A 20,125-nucleotide genomic window follows, 5' to 3' on the forward strand; every position below is an offset into this window, starting at 1 on the left:
TTTTTTGTTTGATTAAATCTACTTCATGTTGGTTTGTCAGTAGTTATGTATGGTTGAAATTATTTTTATTGCTTTACAACTGGAGTTTTGTGAAGTTTGAAATTAAATATGATATTTATCTTTCAAAATTTTTATAATTCAAAACTATAAAAGAGAAATTATTAAAATTGTCATTCAAATGCTGTTTTACTGATTAATTTAGATAACAATTAATATTTTTCATTGAATTTCAAATTTTAGTCTTTTGAATTATATCAAAAGATATATAATAAAAATAAACATATGAAAAAGATAAATATATATATATATATACACAAACACAAACACACACACATACATACACTATGGGGTTGTGCTGCATAGTGCCAAAATTGCCACTTGGCAATATTTTTATTAAAATAATGATAAAAACCTTAGCCTACTTATTTTGCCATTCAGAGTGAAATTCAACTGATGTTGAGAGCAAAAGGCACTTTTCACGCAATGATGCCCAGTGTTTCCAGATTGGATAATTTTATCGTCAACTGATAGAAAATTGGGGAACTTTTGTGGTAACATTTTTTTTCATTTTGACTTTTTTTCAGTAGACTAAAGCATAAACAGTTCTGTGATGTCAAAATTCTTAAGTATTGTGATCAAATGTGTTATTTGGAATTACTCATTACAAAATTATTCAAAAATAATTCCTATTGACAGCTTAACATGTTACTTTTGCTTTCCTGACTCCAAATTGATAAAGCTACCAGCATCTGCATTAATTAGTAAGTAAAACTGGAGGCAATAAATAATTTGAAGTGACCAAAAAAAATTTAAAACTGGCAAAATAGTTGGAGATTTTTTTTAATCATTTTCCAGACTGACTCCTTCTATATGTATACATACATACAGGAAATGAAACTGGCAGTAATGTATAGTACACTGCTGGCTATTAAATATACTACACCAAGAAGGAAAGCTAATAGTAGAATAATATTTATTGTACACATACAGTATAATGGGAGGAAGACATGATTAAATTGACAAGTAATTTTGAGGCACTGATCATGCAGAAATCGGTATCCAGAGCAGCTGCTCCTGGCAGCAGTAACAGCTGTAATCTGGCTGGGCATTGAATCAGAGTTTGGATGGCAGATACAGGTACAGAAGTCCATATGGCTTCAACTCTATGCCAACATTTATCTATCATACTGGCTGGTGAATGGTGGTGTGCCAGTTTCTCAGCAACTATTGACCAGACATTCTAAATTGGTGACTGAATGTGCTGGCCAGGGCAATAATCAATCACCCTCTGTATTCTGGAAGGTCAGGACATCATGGGCAACATGCAGTCATGCATTGTCCTGTTGAAATATAGCATGATGGTCTTGAAGATAGGACACAACAACTAGTCTTAACACATCAGAAATGTAATGGCAGAAGTTCAAATTACTAGCTAATGCAAACAAGAGGTGACCGGGATGTGTACCCAATGGCACCCCATACCATCATTCCAGATTCTGGACCCACATGATAATGATGAATGCAAACTGGCAATGATTGTTCCCCTTGGTGCTTCCACACTTGGATACGACAATCATGATGCTGTATGCAGAATCAGACTTCATCTGAAAAGACATGATGCCATTCCTGCATCCACATTCATCATTGAATGCATCATTGTAGGCATGCCTGTCTCTGCAGCAGCAGCAGCATCAAAGGAAGCTGCTGCAATAGTTGCAATGCTGGTAATCCATGATGCAGCAGACATCATTGCATTGTCTGTGCAGATGCTTATTGTTTTGAAAATGACACAAATTCCTGACTTTGGGTACGTGATGTGGCTGTATGATCCCACAAGGTCAGGCAGACAAGATGTCCGTCCTCTCAGCGTTAGTAACTGGGGCCATTGAGATCATGCATATCGTTCTGTACAGCCCTCCTGGACCCATCAATTCCATATTCTCATGACAGTCATGGGATCACAACTAATGCAAGCAGCAATAGCTTGGAATGATAAACTGCAGTCCCAGTAGGTTACAATTCTACCATGATCAAACTTGGACACATTCTGGTGGGTATTCTTCCTTCTTACATGAGGCATAACAACCTTTATACAAGCAACTAACTTGCAAATGCAGTTTCCATTTGAGAAACCAGCTTTACGATCTTCCCTTTAATGCATACTGTAAGTGGCCTTATTCCTACCTGCTTTGCGAAGCATGCATTGAAATGCTAATAATTTGCATATCCAAGCATGTTGTACCTTTCATGCAAATTTCACATTTGTTGTGTGCCACCTTCATAGTATAGCAATTTTAATGGCCAGCAATGTATTTCAACATGTGCAGGCATAATACATCGGTCTAAATTTTTACACTTATTTTCCTCACTCTAAATATAAACTAATGCTTTGTTTTTACAATAATACTTAATGTACAACATTTTAATTTACAAGTGAATGTTTGACAAAATCAGAAGTTCTACGTAATGAACTAATTTTATCTAAATATGTAAATTAAAATATTATAGAAGCATACATTTGTCACCAGTCGCTTTATATAGCTAAACTTTAACTCTATAATGCTAAAGTTAGTGCTATTATATTGTTATTACAGCACTAATTTTAGTGCTAGAATATTCAAGCTTTATTACTTTTCTAGGTAAAGTTAGCAAGAATCATTATAGAAGCATACTTTTTTCATTAATTACTTTATAGTGTTAAAGTTGGCAATCGAACTAGAACAAGAAATAGATCTACAAAATTATATTATTATAAAATATAGATTAATATATATATATATTATAAACAATTTATCAAGCAGTAACGGAAGCAAACGTTCATAAAGCAAAGAACTAACTCATCAAAACAATATTAAATTTAATAAAACAGAAAAAAAACATGGAGTAAATAAGCTAAACTTTTTACCCTTTGTCTGAATTGTTTGAACCAGTTTTAAAACCTATAAATCAATGACAACTCGAAATAAATTATATAATTTTTCCAACTTGTTTTCCGTCCGAGACAGACAAATCAAGTGCTGCTAACTCCAATTCGAGAACACTAAATATCGAAATCCCTACTAATTGACACCGAGACATCGACGACACTAATGTAATAAAGCTTTTCGTCAGTTCAATGTTTCAGCCGGGGGGAAGGAGAATCGGGGGGAACAGAGAACGTGTCTGATATGGAGTTTTTAACAGCGTTACACAGCGTGAAAAATTACCTGACAAACAGACGCCATCCTTAACTCAATTCTTGCTTTTGTCAGTTAAAGAGAAAAGCAGTGTTACTTTTAAGATAGCCTCCCGACCATTTAAGACTTCAGACGAGTAATGGCCGTGTTACTAAATGACAACTCACACTAAACTGAGTAATAGGAAAAAAACAGATTAGTGGAGCATTTATAGAATTTACTTCAACTTGATTGGGACAAGTTTGGGTGACAAGAAGCGGAGTTTTGTGGTACATTATATAAAAGTATTACGCTGAGAAAACACTTCCATTAACAGGTTTGTCTCGCTCCATCTTTATAAAGCTCCCTCTCTGTCCTCTCCCTTAAAATATTGCTACAGAAGTTTTTTTTTTTTTTTTTAATGTTGCGACGTAGCGAGAAGGCACTCTTAGCAAAATAGGCCTTAATTATAAAGAACACGCGTACTGGAAGGGGGCGAAAAAAAGGAAGAGTAAGGCAAGAGTTTATCCTTTACCGTGTAATTAATTTAATATACGTAATCAATAAAAGGCAGCGGCGGAATAAACTCTTGAAGGGAAGCTTAAACCGAGTAATTTGCGCTGAAAATATTTTTCGAGAAAAGTTGTAACGGCGATAATCGCGTAATATTTACAAATTACAAAGACAGATTGAGAGCATTTATTGGACGAAAATCGTCCACGTCACCAAACAATATACTGGTTGCCAGGGAGACGTCGAAAGTTATGACGTAATATTGTCTGGTAGCACTTCTATCAGAAGTCTAGAATGACTATTCTGCTGTGTCAAGAGGTCAATGAGGCGTAGCTGCTACTTCTTACGCTCAATTAGAAGAGACAGTTCGACCCTTGGCTGCACAACTCGCTGGTTAATGTTTCTCTTTCTAATTGCNATAATAATAATAATAATAAAAATCAATCAATATATAGTTTATGTTTTTAGCAAATGAAATAAATATACTTTTAATTTAAACTTTAAATTATTTAATCTTGATTTAATAATTTTTAAATTTTAAATATTTAAACAAGCAGAAATATACTAGAAGCATTTATGATTTACTCATATTGTTAGTAGTATAGCCCACAAGCGAAATTTTAATACTGTAAATACTATGAAGGCAATTTAAATCGTGCGAGTGTTGATCCATACACAAGTTTCGAAAAGTTTTATATATATATTATTATTAAAAAGTAAAAATAAATCAAATATATTAAAATAAGTTGGTTAAAAATGGCAAAATTGAAGAGTTTTTAGTAAAATTTGAATAAAAGCAAAAGATCGATTGCGACTTCCTTAAAAGCCCATATTCCACGTGTTCAAAGAGGCTTTTGAACTCAACAGTCAAAACAAGTTGAGAAATCTTTTAACAGTTGTTAGGCTTAAGAATAAAAAAGGAATAATATGCTAAATAAGTAACTAATAACTTCTTTAAATTAAAAACAATCATAATTGATTAATTAATGGAGAAAATTAAAATTTATCATAAGAAAATGATAAAATAAGTAAAATTTTCTTCTCTGTGTAAAAATTTTCAATTATCTAAAATTACACCATTAGGCCTAACATAGGTCGTTAAGCCTAACGTCAATACAGCAGACGACATTGTCATCAAACCTATTTCCCGATTTTTACAAAATTATTTACGTCTTTTCCACCCCCGCAACGGTAACTTATCGTATTACTGCAGGTTCTATAATAGGTATAGCATATGTTTCGTTACTATATCCATGTTTTTTCTTAACAAACAACAGAACAAAAAGCGATTCGCACCTTTTCAATTATGCAAATCAGATCATAAGTTGTTGGAATAAAAGACTATTCATTCTTTTGTTGCAAATTTCCGTCACTAGATGTCATGACTTATATACTGTCAATATTGACCACTAGATGGCACTTTGCGGTACTGTCATTGAAGGTGACCTCACGTGTTCACGTGCTGCATCCAAAACACATGACGAAATCTCCTTTGACGTCACACTACGGTGTTATTATATGCGGTTTTGCTAAAAACATTCGACTGACGAAATAAATAAATATTGACACGCATATTTAGTGATATTCTCCTATATATAAGTTATCTTACTTCTAATTTTTGTAAAGAGTTTTATTCTAGTTTGCTTAATTTATAACAGAATAACCTTTTAACCTTTGATAAGAATTAAAAAATGGCTAAATTCTCCCAATACCGAAACCTGCAGAGGTGGAGCTTATTGTGAAATTTACTTTATCATTGGTGAATTTGAGTTGACTGATGTCAGATCATGTGATTGTGACGGACGGATCGTGGTTAAGACCAAAACAAACGGGAACAAAAATACCAACTTAAAAGTGTGTGTTTGTTACTTATCTTTTACGTTATTCTTCAAACAAAGAGAAAGGCTTAAAACTGTATCATGATCATACAAGACTGTGGTTAGAGATATAAGTGGCTTCATTACATTTGAATTAGTTGTTTACAAGGAGTTAAATAAGTGAGTACTATTGTAATAGGCCTAAGTTACGTACTGTCATTTACGTTCGCGTTATTCCTAATTTTTTCTTTTCAATATAAATTTTTTTATTGATAAACAGGCAAAGTTTTTTTTTTAATGAAAAGTTTTGTCTGATCCTTATAATAACATATGTATTAAATGATCAAAACAAAATGTTAATTATAAAGATTAGAACTTTATAAATCAGAAAAAAATTAAATTATTTTCCCCATTTTTAAAGACACTGAGTATTTTCAATTTAAAAATTATTTGTAAATTTAAATTATAAATATTGATTAATAATGGCTGATTTCAAATAAAATGTCAACAATAAAGTATTATAAATTCTTAATTCCTAAAGTTTTATCAGCAGATTTTTATTTATATCTAAATACAAATGTATATGTTTATGTTTACTTGCTTGTATGTTTCTTCTGTTTGTGATGCAAGTATATCAAAACAGATTCCAAGAAGTATTTTAAACTAATTCTTTACTAAATATGTTTAAATATCAAGAAAGCGATTTCTTTTCAATTTAACTCTATGATAAATATTAACAAAGAATTGACTGTTTTAATTTTTTTTTTTTTTGAAGTTTTAATTATTCTTTATTCCTTATTTATGATAGAATACTTTTACCATTTAGTTTACTTAAGTTGTTGATGAAAGTAATGATTGAATAATAATTGAAACTTTTAAACAGATAATATATTATAAATAAGTTTTTCAATATATGACATTGTTTTTTTATTCTAATTATTATCAAAATAATGTTTTTGTATGGATATTGGAGTCTGATTTAATTATTAGCATATAAAAGTATTTTTAATAATGATTTTATGAGTAGTTTTTATAAATTACACCTTAATTATGTATCTTTAATTGACTATTTGCTTACTATTATATAGTGTTAAAAATGATAAAAGTGTAAACATAAATGCTGGATAAACTTCAGCATGATCATAAATTTTATATTTGTGATGAAGGTTAAAATCTAATAAATATTTATAATTAAAAGATAGAATTATATGATAACTATTTACACTGATGAATCCATATTGAATTGACTTTAAATGATTTTTTTATTTTAACTCAAGAATTTTTCAACTAAATTTAAATTTAGTTTTTATAAATTTATATTTTTAAAAATTAATTAAAACAAGACCATATATTTTAACTTTCAAATTGTTTAATTAAAAATATTTAAACATAAATCAGAATAATTTTAATATTAGTAATATTTTAAATTTTTGTAGATGTAAAGATATATATGTAAATGTATAAATAAAACTATTATATTCAGTATATTCTAATAATAGATAATTTTTATTTTTTTAATAGTCAACCTTGTTCTTTTTTTATGTGGAAAGTCATCTCATTAAAAAGACAAACATGTTGATCATTAAAATTATTATTTTTGTTTTTATGTAAATGTTGGATTATCTAAGACTTTTAATACAGTACTTATTTCATAATTAATAAATAATTACATATAAGACAAAGATAAAATAGGATATTCATATAATATGTTAATAGGAATTTGATATCTACATTCATTAGATAATTATTGAAAAATTGAAGTTGTCTCTTTGCTAGATATGTAATAAGATAGAAAGTTCCATAAAAAATTTTCTGCAGCTGTTTACTTAAAGTCTATATCTTCAAAATTAATTTAAAGTAGAAGTACTATACTTTCTTAATTTATGCCATCATTTTCAGTAGGGTAATCATTTAGGGCAGTGGTTCCCAAAGTGGGCACTACTTCCCCTGGGGTGGTGATTAAATGTATGGAGGGGTGAAAAAAATCAAGATGGCAGGGGGCTCTGGAGTTAGGGTCCTGACTAAATAGCGACCATAGGGTTGGGGTCACTGACAACCTTTCCTATTTCTCCATTAAAATGGGTAAAAAGAAACATTGTATTTAATGGTTTTCAGATATGGAGAACAATGTACAGTAAGGACAAAGTGTTAGATTCGTAGAAAAGTTTTTCTAAGAATATTTCCAAGCCTTTCTGACACAAGGGAAAACTGGTTAGAAGCATTGGATGTAAGTTTATGGAACCCAAGGGGGAAAGTTTGGGAGTTACTAATTTAGGGCTATCACCTAGTGTTGCCATTTTTTCAAAATTGCTGACCCGGACGGCAAGTCAGATTTGTTCGAACAGAAGTTCCTGACACATGCGCAATGTAATTTTACAATGTGAAGAATAACATGCATGCTGGTTCTAAATCAGTTACAGTTAGGAACTAGAGACTTGCATAGGAGTAACGTAAGTAACCCTAAATTAAGAAAGAATAGGTACAGATAACTTAGCTCTATTAGATATTGGAGATGTGTATGATATTACATGCAATAAAAAAGGTCAAGGTTGACAACAGCGTAAACAGACTAATATGACAGAATTGTAGATGAGTTTCAGTAAGTGTGAGTTCTTTTGCTGTTAAAATAGTGTAAATTTGTAAAAATATTTGCAAGAATTTTGTTTCATTGTAATTTCACAATTTCTATGAAATTCCCGGACAAAATTAATAGTTCACCTGGACAGTGAGTCAATTTCCAGACTGTCCAGGTAAAAACCGGACGGGTGGTAACCAGTGCCGGCCCGAGGCAAGTTTTAGGATGGAGCGAGATCCTATTATGGCGCCCCCTTGGTCAGTAGCGTAGCGAACATAACTGGTGCTCGGGGCACGACACTTTATTGGCACCCCTCCAGAAACACATATAGTTTGTCTTGGAGATCATTTGGGCACCCCTCTGCGAGTGGCACCCGGTGCTTGATACACCGCCTTGCACCCCCTCGCTACGCCACTGCCCTTGGTTGCCCCAAATTTATACCCTTTAATTTTCTTTACCACTGAGGCGCCCCCAAAGACTTAGCGCCTGGAGCGGCTGCTCCTTTCGCCCTATGGTAGGGCCAGCTCTGGTGGTAACACTACTACCACCTGCAGTAAATTCTGTCATGGCATGAGATCTTTGTACTCTTGATTGTAGCACATAACAATTGCAATTCAATAAAATAACAATGCAGAATATGTAAACTTACAATGCTACATATTCTATCTTTTTCTCATGGTTTCAATGACTGGACCAATTCCAATTCATTTCAAATAAGCCATTTCAGCTATTTTTGACAATGTGATGATTTTCTTGCTTTGGTTTTATCACCCTGCTTTCTAGAAATCAGAGCATAATAAGAAATTTAATACTTTCAATTTTGCAACAATTAAAATTTATATTTATTACATAGCAATATCATTTAGTAATTGTGACCCAAACATTTATTTGGTAATTTTATCAATATTTTTTAAATTATTAAAAATAAAATTATAGAATTCATTACTGGCAATACTAGTTGTTAAATCTAAAAGAAAACATTCCCCTGAGTGCAAGAAAACAATTTGTTAGTCATTTGACCCACTACTGACAGATAAGGGAGTTTTTGAAAACAAAGTAATAAAATGATTAGTAGTTTGTTGTCCTTCACAGTGAGAGACCAGCAGAATCTATTATTTCACAGGAGAAAATAAACAAAGCTTTACTACCCTAAAGTTGAAAGATAATACAATCCAGTGAAATTTAAGAAATCTGATGTCAATAAGTGAAAGTTCAAATGATTTATAGTGAATTGAAATTTGATAAGTTAGTTTTTTGTATTTACCGATCAAATTACAGAAAATATAAATAAAAATCTTATTTTTCAAACCTACAAATATTTTATACTATTAGATAGTAGAGAAAGTGTAGAAATCCGAGATATATAATCATAGTAAAGTATATATATCTGTAAAAATATAAAAATTGCGTTAATTTCATTATGTATCCCATGAATACACATGTGCCAAGTGATGTCACAATACTCTATTCACCCAAAGGGCTGTTAAATAAGTAAACAGACATTATTTAAGAATTCACNGCAGTCTGTCTAATCATATACATAATGCACTCATTGACATAAAAATTAGTGTATTAAAAAGGAGTTGTCAAAATCAAAATTGTGTGTGTGTGTGTGTAATGGTGATACATAAGAACCTCGAAAATTACAGAAAATATAAATAAAAATCTTATTTTTCAAACCTACAAATATTTTATACTATTAGATAGTAGAGAAAGTGTAGAAATCCGAGATATATAATCATAGTAAAGTATATATATCTGTAAAAATATAAAAATTGCGTTAATTTCATTATGTATCCCATGAATACACATGTGCCAAGTGATGTCACAATACTCTATTCACCCAAAGGGCTGTTAAATAAGTAAACAGACATTATTTAAGAATTCACAAAACAATTTCACTAATGAAAACAGAATAATAATTTCTTTTCTAAAAAAAATTTGCATAGTTTTCTATCTCAATAAATTACTATAAATAGTTTAAACAAATATTTTTCATTAAAGATGTTCATCACTTATATTGCAACTAGTCACAGAGTTCTCAAGAAATGCTTTATTAGAGCAAATACTAAATGCAATATGCTAAATTTATTTTAAACATTTGAGTTTATATTGCTATAAACTTTATAAAACAAAAACTATTTAAATATAACTAATATAACAAAAGAGCTTCTTGAATGAAATAAAGCATTTTATAGAACTACTAGTAACTAGTCATTGTGGAAACAATTATAAATAAATCTTATATCTTATGAACTTTTTCCATTGGATTCTTTAGAGGTTTGATAATTTTTATTACAGTATTTGTTTTTCTAAAATTAAAAGTAAATATAATTTATTATGATCAGTTTATTTTATTTATATTTTTGTTTAGATTACAATGTTTTTAACTTTGTCATAATTTCAGATATTAAAGTAAATAAAATAAAATTCAAATAAAATAATTAACACTGTCAAAACAAGGTATTATTTATTTCCTGTTTTTTTTTTAATTATTGGCCTGTGTCATCATTGTGTAAGTAAAATTCAAAACAGAAGAATAAAGAAAATTCAATAAATGATTATATGTTTTATAAAGTTTATAGTGGACTGGACATAATGTTTAGATCACTGATGAATCTGAAGGTAGACTACAGACATAGACAAATGTGACCGTAGGGTCGGCACCTCTTTGGCGCCCTGTCAGGATGACACCACCGAGTCTCTAAGGGACTCGGAAATCGCGACGTTAAGTCTAAAGATTCGCGAGCGGTAGCGTGTGAGTGCTTGGATTCGGAGTAGAGGTGAGGAGAGAGACGAGGAAGTGACTTACTCGGACTCCATATTTTCTAACAAATAACAATTTTAATTAAATTGAACTAAATACTATACAGAGATATCGGGCATATTATCGTTCTTAATTATACTAGGTCGTTGAGAGAGTGAGTTTACAAACGAATCGCGGGTTGATAAATACCTTGTCGATGGACAGTTCTTTACCGTTGAATCTTGAATCAGAATCTTGTCCGTTCACTGGTGTGGAGGCACGGAGGAGTGTAGAGGCTTAATCCAGCACGAATGTTTCTCTCGGGTTTAATCCTGGGTCACGGTTTTAATCCGGTGTCACGGTTTTAATCCTGGAGGACGACTTTGTTGGGCGGACTTTGGATGACGACTGACCTCGGGGTCTTTTTTTCTTTTCTCTTCTTCATTCCTCTTGGGTTTTTTCCATGAGGTCAGGTGATGGCCTTTAACGGTCGCACGTCCAATATGTCTTCTCCATCAAAAGTTCCTGGTGACACATCCCTGACTAACTTGATCCGACTCAACAAGGAACAAACTCCGTGGGAAATAATTTTTATGGCTTTTAGCCTAACTCGATAAAACGCTCGAATTTAACCGATTAAAGTTTCCAATAATTAAAATTTAAAATAACACTTTATTGTGGGTCTGTTCGTCCCTCACACATATATATCAAAATCAAACTGTGGTTATAGGAAGAGAAGAAGAAGCCAGAAGCAATATAATGAAAGGTGTAAGACAAGGTTGTGGACTACTGTATCACCACTATTGTTCAACATCTATATAGAAGAGGCAATGAAAGAATTGTACGGCAGTAATACAAAAGGTATAAAAGTGAATGGAAAGTTGTACAGCACAATAAGATTTTCTGATGACATCACAATGATAGTGGAAGATGTAGATGACCTACAGATAGTTCTTGAAAATTTAAATAAACAATTTAAAAGTAGATGTGGGATGAGAATAAATAGGAAAAACAACGAAAATAATGAGATGTTCAAACAAAAAAAGGAATAAGGAGGAATGAACGTCTATTTGGACGGTGAGAAAATAGAAGTCAACGAGTTCATGTACCTAGGAAGCATAATTATCGAGTGGAAGAGATGTTACAGCGAGAATAGCCCAAGCAAAACAGGCATTCTGTAGAAAACGTCAGATGTTAACATCGAAAAATATAACAATTGATGTTAGGAAGTGATTCATTAAGAGTTTCATCTGGAGCGTAGTATTGTATGGTTTGGAGACATGGACACTTCGAACAGCACAGAAAAGAAAATTGGAGGCCTTTGAGATGTGGAGTTGGCAAAGAATGATGCGAATGTCGTTGACAGAGAGAAAGAGGAATGAGGATGTTTTAAAAGAGGTAACACAGAAGAAACAGATTTTGACAATGATAGAGAAAAGGAGAAATGACGTGATTGGCCACCTAATTTGACACTTGGAATGGATGAATGTTTTATTGGAAGGAAAGATAGAGGGAAAGGGGGCGTGGAAGAACCAGAATGGAATATCTCAATGAGTTATTATGGAAAAGGCCTTACCAACAGATAAAACATCTAGCTAAGTGAAGAGAAAAGCTATAGTGCACACATCCATGTTTTCCACCAATCATTGGTTGAGGAGAGAGAGAGAGAGAGAGAATAAATGATTGCAGTCTGTCTAATCATATACATAATGCACTCATTGACATAAAAATTAGTGTATTAAAAAGGAGTTGTCAAAATCAAAATTGTGTGTGTGTGTGTGTAATGGTGATACAGTAGAACCTCGAAAACTCGGCTCTCGATAACCCGGCACTCCGGATAACTCGGCCACACCCTGGCAAGGCAAAAAAATCCTTAGTTAATTAATTTTCATTATAGACAGCTTTATAAAAGTATGAAAGCTCTCATAAAGTATTTTTCTGAGGTCTGTCTTATCAGATAAATTACTGTACACAGTGTATTCATTAATTTTCATTTTCATGTAGTAAAGGCTCTATGCCTTCATAAAGGACGTGCTTTTCCTTTGTTTAAGGGTATTTGGGCAGTTTATTCTCTGTTATATTCTCAAGTAAACAATACATACAAGTACAGTACAGTATTTTCTGAGGAAAAACGCATACTTATCCTTTTTTAACCCCATTCCCGATAACCCAGCATTTTCACAAACTCGGCCACCCTTCGGTCCACATTAGGCTGAGTTTTCGAGGTTCTACTGTATAAGCAAATGATTATAAAATGAAAGCAAAAGGGTCATTTATTGTAGGAAAACTACAAATGAAATTGCATGTTCTAGTATCTTGGGCCACCTCTAGCATGAATATACAATGTGATACAGGCAGACATGGAGGCATAAAGATGCCATATGGTGTCCTGTGGCATCTCAGTCCACAGTTACTGTAAGTGGTTCTCTAGTTCAGTCAAATTCCTAGGCTGTCCAACTTGGCATCCCAGGTGATCCCAAACATGTTTAATCAGTGACAAATTAGGATGGGGCAGACCAGAGACAAGTGACAATATGGCAGAGGCAGTCTTGTGACACTTGCTGTGTGTGGTCAAGCATTATCTGTTGGAAAATGATTCTTGGGAGCACTGCCATGAGAGGCAACACATGTGGCTGCAGAATATCACTAACATACTGCTGGGTTCTCATGGTTCCTTAGATCACTCCTAGAGGTAACTAGATGTTGTATGTGATGGCACCCCAGATCACCACACCAGCTATGGGCAGTGTATCATTCCAAAGTGTAGGCAAGATTCAGATGTTCACTATGGGATCTACAGACATAAACATGGTTGTGATCAGTGCCCAAACTGAATCTGGATTTGTCACTGCAGACAACCTTGTTTCATTCCAATGCTGTCCAATCATGTTGGGAGCAACTTCAAACAGAGGCAGCAGTGGGTTGTGTCAATAGCAGCACACATAATTGCCTCTACAATAGCAAATGTTCCTTATCCAGGCACCTTGAAATGGTATAGACAGATAGATACAGGGACATGTAATGACAGTGCCACCTTTGCCCAGATGGTAGACAATACAATTGGCTGTGTGCATGCTTGTTGGAGGATCAGGCGGTCCTCTCGGCTAGTGGTCTTCCAAAGGCATCCTGAACCTTGGCACTGTATGTGTGAGCATTCTCTCATTCAGTGATCCCAACACCTTCCGGCAGAGTTGTCAGAATGACCTAGATGGCAGGCTATTTGGTGAGATAACCATTTGGCTTCTTTCAACCCAATGATCCTTTCCCTCTCAAATTCAGTTAGTTGTTTATATGGTCTTCAATTCTGACATAAAGGCATCTCTAGTGATACAGTGTCCCTCTGTAACAGGTAAACTACAGACAGGTTGCCTTTGTGTGCTTTTTTATAGGTCAAGAGGATGCCCTCTACTTGCATTATTCAATGAGCCATCATGCTATAACTCTAATAATTTCTATATATGCTTGAGACTTATCTGCAAGCCAAGTTTTGCAGCAATACAACTCCTTCTTGGTGGGCTAATTTTTATGTTAATGAATTTATTTTAATTGATATATTTTTAAAATATATCTTAGTATTTTTATGTATGAAAACAATTTAATTAATATACTGTACATATTTGTTTCAGTATCTGGAATGTTAGAAGTTCTTTAAATCTGTTTGATAACTAAGATAATTAAATTCAAATAAATTTTGATATTTTGCTGAAGAAATAAAGCTTTTCAAGAACACTGGACTTAACACCTGAACCTTGGCACCATGTATGTAACTAAACCATTAAGTCCAGTCCAAGTTGTTATATCAATTTTTATTCTGTCAATAATAATTTATACTATGCAATTAGATTTATATAAAATATATATATTCTATGGTGATATACCATATTATATATTCTATATAAATCTAATTGCATAGTATAAATTATATTGTATATACATAAATATATTAATATATGTTGTTTACATTTTATGGTACCAATGATACTAGTATTAGAATAATAAAAAATATATTAAAAAAACATTTTAAAGTAATGCTTTTTATTCAGATAAATGTACTAAAAAGTAAAAAATAAATTTTCTTCAGCTTTCACAGTATTTTTTATCATAGAATATTTTTAAACAGAAGCACCTCGTGCTTTTATTTTTTCTGCTATTATTTTTAATTAAATTCTAAATAATTTGGCAATTATAAATAACCAGATTATTTAGAATTTAATTTAAAATAATGGCAGTAAAGTAACCCGATTTAATCTGGCAATCGTTTGTCACATTACATAATGTTTTCATATATCATACTGATATACCTAATTATTATATATATTAAATTTAGATTTTATATAATTAGATATGAAAATATATTTAAATTGATTCTGTACATTTGGTTTAAATTATTTTTTAATGATGAAATTTCACCCAGAATTTAAAAAAGAAACTATAAGAGTTTTCTTATGCATACATCATTAACTGACAATAATAACTATTAACTATTATTCAACACTTGCAAAATACTAATACAAAAATTGTTTTTAATGTTTTTCTTTTATGATAAGTTAAATTATTATAGCTATGCGTATAAAAAACAATATTTGAACAATGTAAGAATTTCATGTCACATAATTATGATTTCTGTGTATGAATAAAATTATATTAGAATAGATTGATACAAATATGCAACATGGCTTTTGGTATTAAAAACATAATCTTTAGCTAAATCTTTATACAAGTAAGATAAAAATATTGGTACAGAAAAGTCCTGAACAAAACATTCCATGAGAAAATGATAAAATATATTCTTCATACCTGATGTATTAATTACTTTTTTGTTGTTTTATATTATTTTTAATTACATTCTATTTTTCTTAGTTATGACTATTATTTATTTTGTGATATGCAGCTTTGTTAAACTCAGTTTGTGTAGTAGGTAAATAAATATAAAACTTCTAAATGAATTATTTTTGTTTAATTTTAAATAAGGAAAAAAATACATAAGTTATATAGGCTATATGTATGTATGTATTTTTTAATAATACTTTAAAAGTAATAATAATACTTTTTTATATTAATATTCTAGCATGAATGTAGTATTTTTATAAAATAACTAGGTTATTTTATAAAAATATTTTATGTAATCCTGTATATACTGTGTACAATTATTTGCAAATATTTACTCTGTTTACTGTTCTAGCTTTTTTTGTGATATTTTTAGAATTATTTATTGAGTTTTTGTCAAAAATTTATTAACATGTAGTAAACTTATCTTGAAATTCAGTTATTTTCAGAGTATCTCTTGTTAAACACTCTCTCTAATTATTATTTGATGACTTTATAACAAATAAATCATATGTAATTAAAAGAAAACTCAGAAAAATGAAAAAATATTTAGTGTAATTTTTTAAACTAATATATATATATGATTTGTATTACAATATCATAATGCAATATAAAATGAAGTAATGTTACAGGATTTTATGAGATTTCTGAATACTTTCTTACTCATGATAGTTCTTTTATTAATAATTTCTACATTATATTTTACAAATTTAATTTATAATATTTTGATTATATTTTCTATTTGACACAATTATATTGCAGTCTATATGAGAAATGTTGATTTTTCTAAAGAATCAATTGAACCAAAATGCATATGATAATTATTTTCTGTTGGAATCAACTTAGTAACTTGCCGGACAGCTATAACACTTTAATAACAGCACTAGAGACTCGTCCAGAAGAAGATTTAACTCAGGAGTTAGTACAGTATGTAATAAATTACTTGAGGAACACATAAGAAGAAAGACCTCATCAAATGAAGAATATGAAGCAGATAAAGTATTTAAAGTGGGAGGCACACCCAGTAACTCAGAAAAGGAGTTTGCTCAAAAGTTGTTATTTTTGCAAAAAAACAGGGACATGTAAAGAAAGAATGTAGGAAATATGCAACATGGAAAGAAAAACATCCAAATCAGATCAACAAAATTTATGCGGAAAGTGATGAACAACATCAAGAAAAGGAATCCTATATATGTTTTAAGACAGGAACACAAAACGAAATTCATCAATGGTACGTAGACCCGAGCTTTGTCATATATTTGTTGCGAGAAGCATTTATTCACAACCATTAATAGTAAACATAGAGAAAGAGTGATACTAGCCAATGGTCAAGCTCTATACACTGAAGGTAAAGGTAATGATAACCTACATGGATGAAAATAATGAACGATGTCGAATATATATGAAAGACATGTTATATGTGCCACACCTTAAAGGAAATTTAATCTCAGTCAGAAGAACATCTACAAAACATCGCGATCGTTGATTCTAACACACCCCCTTAATGATTGATTGTTAATACAATCTGATATCGTGAGTAAATTTCTTAACCTTATTCGCGTCTAGTGGCTTTGTTAACAAGTCGGCTGTCATCCATTCACTTGGACAATCAAAGTTGTATTCGACTTTTAGAATTAGGAAAAGCACAACAGTGCACGAAACATATTGACACAAAATACCATTTTGTACGTGATTTAAAGAATTCAGGAGAAATTACTGTAATCTATTGTCTGGGTGAACGGATGACAGCCGACTTGTTAACAAAGCCACTAGACGTGAATAAGGTTAAGAAATTTACTCACGATATCAGATTGTATTAACGATCAATCGTTGAGAGGGTGTGTTGGAATCAACGATCACGATGTTTTGTAGATGTTCTTCTGACGTAATAAAAGGTTGGTTGGCGCTCTTGACCCCTCAGGGAAGGTGACCTCATTTCACTCTCCCCTTTCTAGCGCTGACCTTCCGTGAGTAAAGACTGTGTGTAAGTAATCTTTGTGCACTCTTTGTTCTTTTGTTACACAACCAGTTAGGTTAATCCAACTGCCTTTTTACTAATCTCTCTGACAAGCAACATCTAGTCTAACATTTTCTACATCTTTAAAAAAATTAATTTGTCTGGATGGAAACTAAATTTTCCAAGTATATATTAAACATTTAAATTTTCTTTAATTAATTGAATAATGTAATTAATATAACTCAAAGTATATTACAGTACTTAATACTTTTTCAACATTAGTTCAGTTTAAACAATTACTTTCTAGTAATTGTTTAAATTGAACAAAATTATCCCATACAGATAATTTTCTTTTCCTGTAAAGCTAGATTTTGTGCATAACAAATTCAATGTTAAACAGAGAAACCAACACTATGTGATAGATATAACTTTATATTGTTATAAAATTGATGTTATTGAATTTATAAATTTTACAATTATATTTCTAGATTAATTTTATAATAATACATAATTTTATTTTAAGGAAAAATGATCTTTACTTGGCAAAATAAATTAAAAACTTGTCAAAAAATTATCAACATTTTTTTAAAAAAAATAAAGAGACTTCAGCTAAATTATAACTGATAAAGACTTTAGGAACTCTTGGTAAATTGCATATAATATATATAAAATTCATGAAGGCTATAAAATGATATTAGGATAAATTACATTTTTAATAAATCAAAGATCCTCAGTCAAAAATCTGACTAAAACACTTATTCAGAGAAAAATAAATGAATGTGTGTAAATCAAATTTAATCATATAAGTTTGGCTTTACAGTATTCCTTTTTAGGAATTTAACTGGAGAATGAACATTTAAGTTAATACAAAATTAACTGAAAAAATCTTGAAAACTAATCTTGTCTGATGTCAAAAGTGAAAAAAAAAAAGATGGAGAATTATATTAGCAGTTTTTCTTTCTATGAACAAGAAATTTAACACTTGATTTATATTTTGCATTGTACTGCTAAAAGTGTTTTGGACAAATTAATAAATTAAATAGTAAATGACAAATCCAGAGATTTATTGCTGAAAGAGAATTTGAGAATGTACTTTTTTGGTTTTTGGTTTTCAGATTGCAGACCTGTACCCACTATACATGTACAGTACACTATACACTATACACATACAGATAGCATACCTCTATTCCAACTGGTCCATGTGTCTGTTTGTTCATTAATCTTGAAAATAGAGTTAGATGAAAATCAAGACCAAATATGAAGAGCTTAGGCCCTCATTAACTATATACAAACGTCTGGTCTAGATGGTAGTAATGTGATTTTTAAAAATATGATTGTCATAATACTGGGCTGCAATTTTTAATGTCGCAACAGTGTATACATTTGATGTTTTGTGTTTTCAGTTCCTTGCTTAAAACCAGACAAAGAATGATATCTAGTTGTAGTAAAGAGCATTATCTTTCCTAAGTTCACATGGTATTGAAACTAGAAATGAGGTTTTACCTTATGATCAGTAAGTTTAGTTCAGAAAACAGGACGATGAAGAAATTTATCATTATATTGAACTTTGGGTAAAAGTTGTCTAGCTGAAAGGCTATAAAAGATTCATTTACTGAAGCATAGCAGATTGATCAATTTCAAACCTTTCTAAAGAAATTGTAGTTGATTATTAACTTGAAAATTAACTTAATAGATTTTAATCCAAAAGAATTTTCTTTAGAAACTGTGATTGAGATCAAATACTATTAATACTATTTCTTAGAGTATTTTGTGGACAAAATTGAAATTGGATTACCATAACTTTGATCAAATACTGTATTTTAATGAGCTATATTCAACAGACTTCTTGAGTTGTCAGTTTTCAAAAATGAAGAGAACATTTGAGTATATTTCTTTTATTTTTCAATACTTTTAAATGAGAAAATATTTTAAAATGTTATCAGCATTGTTTAAATATTTATTTTATTAAAATTAACTGATTTTATATTCAGTTTTGTTTATATTATAAAAAAATCTGGTTTAACATTACTTTTGAATCAAGACTCATCATTAACTTTTTGATAATCAAGATTATTATTTCTGGAAATATGTTAAGAGATCTGTTTGTAGAAATTCATTTTCTGACCTATATTCATTATCATTCAAATTGTTTGTTTAAATACAAATAGCATTCTTAAGAACTCTTTATTTTTAGATTGTTCATTACTGTTCTAATCAGGAAGACAGAGAAAGGTCTTATCAATTCAACAACAGCTGTTAGTTACTTGAATAGATTATTGGAGAATACTTACAAAAAAGTCTTGTCTTTTGCCTAATTGGATGTATATAATAGTCAAATTTGGAATCTTTTATAATAAAAAACAAAGGATGCTTTTATAAGTAAAGAATATAGTATTAACATTTAAGAATTTTAGACTAATTGTTAAGTCTCCCATCTTTCACTTAATAAAGAATAAAAAAAAATTTATAAGAAAGATTTGATAGAGCAAGAATTTGTATCACCCCTTTTAAGACTTGTAGGAATGAACAAAGATG

The 20,125-nt window shown here is 30.8% G+C and overlaps 2 protein-coding genes across 6 annotated transcripts in view; one reads left to right on the forward strand and one right to left on the reverse strand.

Annotated features, from left to right (window-relative positions):
- LOC111621047 (xaa-Pro aminopeptidase 1-like) overlaps window positions 1-5,099 on the reverse strand; it is a 76,482-nt gene extending 71,383 nt beyond the window's left edge. Inside the window, exon 1 of one of the 3 annotated variants that reach the window (XM_023363100.1) lies at window positions 4,965-5,099. The gene's annotated coding sequence lies outside the window, so the exon portion shown is untranslated. Of the gene's footprint in view, window positions 1-4,233; window positions 4,801-4,838; window positions 4,912-4,964 lie in introns of those variants that run through there. The other 2 variants (XM_023363101.1, XM_023363102.1) reach the window with 2 other exon arrangements.
- A 386-nt stretch (window positions 5,100-5,485) lies between these two features.
- Window positions 5,486-20,125, forward strand: part of LOC111621046 (protein CREBRF homolog) — a 109,040-nt gene continuing 94,400 nt past the window's right edge. For all 3 annotated transcript variants that reach the window (XM_023363099.1, XM_023363096.1, XM_023363098.1), the window contains exon 1: window positions 5,486-5,665. The gene's annotated coding sequence lies outside the window, so the exon portion shown is untranslated. The remainder of the gene's footprint in view (window positions 5,666-20,125) is intronic.

Source organism: Centruroides sculpturatus, unplaced genomic scaffold (assembly GCF_000671375.1).
Source record: "Centruroides sculpturatus isolate CEXI.00-Female unplaced genomic scaffold, Cexi_2.0 scaffold324, whole genome shotgun sequence".
NCBI classification, from domain to species: domain Eukaryota; kingdom Metazoa; phylum Arthropoda; class Arachnida; order Scorpiones; family Buthidae; genus Centruroides; species Centruroides sculpturatus.